Raw genomic sequence first — 6,000 nt, forward strand, 5'->3', positions numbered from 1 at the left:
CATTATGAGTACTGCAATATGAGATGACCAGATGTCCCCTGAAATGATGTTTATTGTTGCCCTTGGACACATGATAAAACCAACTCTGCCAGCTCCTTTATTTGCCAGGGGAATCTGTGAGCCATCCTTCAATTTAGCTGCAAATATCCTTTGTCTTCTTCTTTTATTTACACGATGACCAGCATTAGTTCTCCATAATCAGTTTTCCTCTATTTTTTTGAACCAGGCATGCTATCATTTTAGAGCTAAAAGAGGCATTTTTAGATCATCTTGTCTAAACTTCTTTTAAAAATGAGGAAACTAAGACTAAGAAATCAGCTAACAAATCTAAGGTCATACAACTATCTAGTACTAGTGCTAGCATCCAGGATTCTTTAATTCTTCAAAATTCTTTTCACTATAACATATAAAAGTTTGTTTTTGTTATTGCTATTCAGTTGTTTTTCATTCATATCTGACTTTGTGACCCATTTGGAGTTTTCTTGGCAAAGATGCTGGAGTAGTTTGCCATTTCCTTCTTTAATTTGTTTTACAGATGAGGAAACTGAGGCAAACAGGTTCACATGAGTCGCCCAAAATCACACGACTAGTGTCTGAGACTAAATTGAATTTAGGAAGATGAGTTTTCCTGATATCAGACCTAGCATCCTATCCACAGAGATTAGCTGCCCTTCTCTGTCGCCTCTGGAATCACATATAAACTCCTCTTTTTGATTTTAAAAAAATCTCTTCACAGCCTGGCCTCAACCTGTCGTTCCACTTATTATTAAATTACTCCTTTTCATGCTCTCCCTAACCCAGACAAATTGGCCATCTAGTTGTTCCTCATACACAGCACTCTATTTCCCATCTCTGGGCTATTGAAGGGGTTCCTCCTCATGTCTAGAATCCCTAGAGTCCCATTTACATTCAAGTAACATCTCCATGAAACCTTATCTAATCCTTCAATCTGTTGGTGTCTTTCAAAAAATGTGTCTGGTATTTATTTTATATATACTTAAGTACATATTTTCTCCTTGCTAAAGTTAACTCTTCTGCCAGTTCCCTAGAATCTCATCTCTTTCACAATCTTGCTCTAGGAATCTTCCTTTTTTGTGTGCCTTCAGTTTTATCTTCTCTCTCCACTGGCACTCCCTTCTGCCTATGAAAATGCTCAGGTTTTCTCACTTCTTAACAAAATGATCCTTATTAGCAATTATATTGCAAATATTTTATATTTACTTATCTGTGCAAGTGTTGTCCTCTCCTCCCCTTCCTGATACCTTTAAGGAGAGGCTCTGCTTTATTTTTGTCTCTGTATCACCAGCAAGTACCTGGTTTAGAATAGTTGCTTAATGAATGTTTTTAAATTGAGATCAATTGGATATAGACAACTTTTTTCAAAGGAGAGTCAAGGGGAAGAGAAAGATTGGATATGAGCCAGATTCATCCATGCATTCAAAAATAATTTATTAAGGACCTACTATGTGTCAGTCACTGATTATATAAAGTTCATCAGTTCATCATCAGGTCATTACATTTTTTAAACATGTCAGGAGGGCTTTCTTTTGAACATTTCTTTTGTTAGTTAAAAAAATGCCTTTGAAATGTTGCCAGAAGCTTGGAGCTATTTTTTTAATGTGCAGATTTTATTATGCTATCCCCTTAAGATCTGTGGAAATAAAGACACATAAATTGGAAATAGCTATCACTGAGTATGTAAAGATAAAAGTGAAACAGTTTCTTTCTTCAACTACCAAGTCTATGATGGTGATGGTGGTAATGGAGAGGAAGGGACTGATATATCCATCAACAGACTGAAAAATTAGAAATGAAAGAGGATAGCCCAAAATTCAACTGAGGGAAACATGATGAACAAAAGTAGGTTGAAATACATTGCCAGTGGAAGTAGTGCAAACTGTCAGAGAGAAGCACGATTGGAAGATGTGGGCTTCTCATGTAAAGAGAATAAAGAATTTGATGAACCATCTTTATGTTTCTTTATGCTAACCATGTAACAAGTAGGGCTTGGCTTAGGACTTATTGGTGGCCAATTAGAATCAAATTGCTTTTGGTTTAAGGCCTGGAGCTTAAGAAAGAAATCAAACCAGGAAACTCTAAGATATCTTGAAAGAGTCCGGAGGTACAAAAGAGGGAAAATAATTCTTTAAGAACATTAAGGATACAGTACTGTTTGGGTCCTTATTGACTCAGATAGAATGTAAATAGCAGTCACTTCTACTTTGGGCAGAAACCTTAAGGGTCTTTCCCTCCCAGATTCATTCATTTATTTATTTAATCAGACTTTTTGGAACCAAGCTAAAGAAAAGATTCTTTGCCTCATTTGCTACCTAATTTTTATCACTGAATGGGTACAACTTCAGCCAAATTGAGACCTATTGAAGACCTTAGCTTAAAAAGACTAAGATCTCCCATTTCATCTAAGGCCGTCTCCAGTTATCCCGATCTATATCTTGACACTGGATCCAGATAGCTCTGGGGAAAGCTGAGGCAGGAGGCCTTGCCCAGTCCTCCCTCACTTACGTCTAATTCACTTGCATGTCATGGCAGCATCTCCCTGATACATGGTCTTCTTTGAGAGGGAAGGACAAACAACATCCATGTAACATCAAGAACTCTGGAACAAACCCTCAATGCCATTGGAGTAGACCTCTTATGGGAAGAGCTGCTACAGGATGGGTTGCAATTTGTATTGGCTCCCATCTTGTTAACATCCCAAGTTCATCAAAGTATCCCTAGCACCTTACCACATATTAGTGGATATCTTATAATTACATATTCAATTGAACTGAAAGCAGCAGTGCTGACTTAGAAAGATGCCAACCATGTAAGTCCAATGAAATAGAAGTGACCACCAAGTATACTTTGTGAGAGTAGGGGGTGCCCTCAGGGGAAAATGGGTTTCAGTTATAGAAAATATGAAAAAGAATTGTGCCTAAAAAATTGGAGTGTCAGAGAACTTTTTGAGACTGGAGTGTATGTTCTGAAGAGTTAGAGTGGGAGTTCAAGAGGATGTTATAAAAGCACATTTATGCCGGTGTGAAAATGGATAACTAGAACTGGGTAAGCAGTATGATGAAAGGTATGAGAGAATAGAAACTTATAGAATTGATAGAGCCCAAAATTCAAAATGGAATTTGGATTGCAATTATTTTTGAGTTTGTTACACACAGACACAGACACAGACACAGACACACACACACACACACACACACACACACAAACACACACACACACACACACACACACACACACACACCACCCAACAGTTATTTTGGGGCCAAATTAATAAAGGCTATGGAAGAGAAGGAGAGGTATAAGCGATAAACTTAGAATCTTGCCCTGAGATATTCTTAGGCCTCAAGAAATTTTTATTATAAGGAATCTTGGAAATGTTAGACACCTTAGCTTACCTTATAAAAATGTTTCACAAAAATGTTCATTTGTCTCTTTAACTAACACAAGCCAATATTTTAAAAAACTGGAATATCAGATCATAGAGTTTGCACCTCAAAAGTGTCTTTGAAATTTTCTAGTTCTTTTTTATGGTCTGGATCCCTTTAATAGTCTGGTCAAATGTATTGAGTTCTTTTCAGAATCATATTTTTAAATGAATAAAATAAAATATATATGATTACAAAAATAATATTAAAATAAAGTTATCAAAATATTTTTAAAAATAACAGACCCCAGGTTAAAAGCTCTTGGTCTAATTTAATGTCCTCATTTTAGAAACAAATAAACTGAGGAGATCTAGGAAAGATAAATGCCTTGCTTCCAAAGCTTACACAATTAGAAAAAAAGTGGAATAAGGATTGAGATTCAGGGCTTCTGACTTCAAATCAAATGCTCTTTCAATGACATCATCAGTTCATCATATTGTTTTCTTAAACATATCAAAAGGGCTTTTTGGTGAAAATTTCACTTGTCTAATTGGTAAAAATGCCTCCTGAATTTTGCCAGAAGCTTGAAGCTTTCTTTAAAGTTCAGAGTTCATTCTGCTACTCCTTTAGAATCCGTAGAAATAAAGTCAAATAAATTGGAAATGACTGTCACATCTTTGCTTTTATTCTGAATTGCAGATTTGTGCCTAAAAAGTCGGTTGGCAGATGATTGCTTGCTCATCAATTTTTTTGGGGGTCCAGACTTGTTATTTCATCAGTGTAGGCAATTCCCCAGGAAAGAGACTCTCTCTACCAAATCATATGCAATTGTTTTGCAATTTCTAGTCTGAGAGGGACTTGGAGAGGTTAAGTCACTTGGCTCAGGGTCATAAAGGCATAGTGTGTCAGAAGTGGGTTTTAAGCAGGCTGTTCTGACTTCAAGGCCAATTGTCTATTTGCTATGCCAGGATGTCTATCCATTGGTTCTTAACTCTTAGTTCTTAACATGTCAGCTTTCTTTCTCCAAAAATCCAAATTTAATTGTTCATAATATGTTTTGGCACAAAAAAGTGGTGGTGAAGAAAAATCGACATAGGACAGATATCCTTCCAGGATGTTATGTTCTTCAAATGCTTGGGGACCAAGAACCTTTGTTTGTCACTGGGGAATTTTCTTACATTTTCTAGGAACCTCAGTCCCACTTTAAAAGGATAGAAGGGTTGGATAAGACTCAGACGTGCAATAGACAGAGAGAAACAAGAAAAAGGAGCTGGCTGCATAAGGGCCAGTTTGTCAAAATGTCTGTATGGAGAGAAGAAAGAAAGTCTTGGAGCCTGGCAGAGTATAAAGACTACAAGGACTTGATGGCAACTCTTAAACCCTCCCATGCCAGCTGAGGCAGAACTTCAGGGAAAAATATTTTAAAAGCTCTGACCCTGTCCTCTAACAGTTCCTATTGGGTTATGAGTTTCAAAGAGTTGGCTCTTCTTGCTTCTCAGGGCCCCTCCATATACTATTTGGAATTCAGAGTGGTTAATTAGGATCCAAGTCTGGCATTCCTGAGAGTCAGTTGAGGAAGGCAAACAAATATGTCTGCTAGAATGGTCTAGGACAGAGGTGCAAACATGCAACATATATCCCACAACACTCCTGAGTGCGTCCTGAGACAAATTAAAATGTAATTGGGAAACATTAAACAAAATATATAAAAATATGATAAAGCAAATAATATTAATTTGTGGTTTTCTAAGTCTGTAGCCCACAGGGTATGGCTATTCTATTTGTTTGATACTATTAGTGTAGGAGATATGTGATGGAAGTCTATAAGTTATGAGCTTGAAGAGAAGGAAAGTCTAAATAGAGCCAGGTACTTGGGAGTAGCCTCATTAAATGGAGGTTCAAGGTTCTCCATTAAAGGCATAAACGAATACCATTTACATCATATTTTTACATTATTGAATATCCTCAATAATTGATTTTTACTTTAGTCTATAAGAAGGCTAGCTTTTTGTCACAAATTTGGACAAGAATCTTATGGTTCCTATTATTATATGAACCCCAAAGATGAAGAAATAGATGGTTTTATTTTTTCTCATATATTTTATTTTATTTTTTATTATAGCTTTTTATTTACAAGATATATACATGGGTAATTTTTCAGCACCGACCCATGTAAAACCTTTTGTTCTAATTTTTCCCCTCCCTCCCCTCACCCGTCCCCCAGATGGCAGGTAGACCAATACATGCTAAATATGTTAAAGTATATGTTAAGTACAATATATGCATACATATCCATACAGTTATTTTGCTGTACAAAAAAGAATTGTACTTTGAAATAAGATAAAATTAACCTGAGAAGGAAATAAAAAATGCAAGTGGATAAAAACTGAGGCATTAGAAGTGCTATGTAGGGGTTCACACTCATCTCCCAGAGTTCTTTTTCTGGGTGTAGCTGGTTCTCTTCATTACTGCTCTATTGGAACTGGTTTGGTTCATCTCATTGTTGGAGAGGGCCTTGTCCATCAGAACATATAGTATTGTTATTGAAGTGTATAATGACCTCCTGGTTCTGCTCATTTCACTCAGCATCAGTTTCATGTAAGTCTCTCCAGGCCTT

This window comes from Sminthopsis crassicaudata, chromosome 4 (genome assembly GCF_048593235.1).
Source record: "Sminthopsis crassicaudata isolate SCR6 chromosome 4, ASM4859323v1, whole genome shotgun sequence".
NCBI classification, from domain to species: Eukaryota; Metazoa; Chordata; class Mammalia; order Dasyuromorphia; family Dasyuridae; genus Sminthopsis; species Sminthopsis crassicaudata.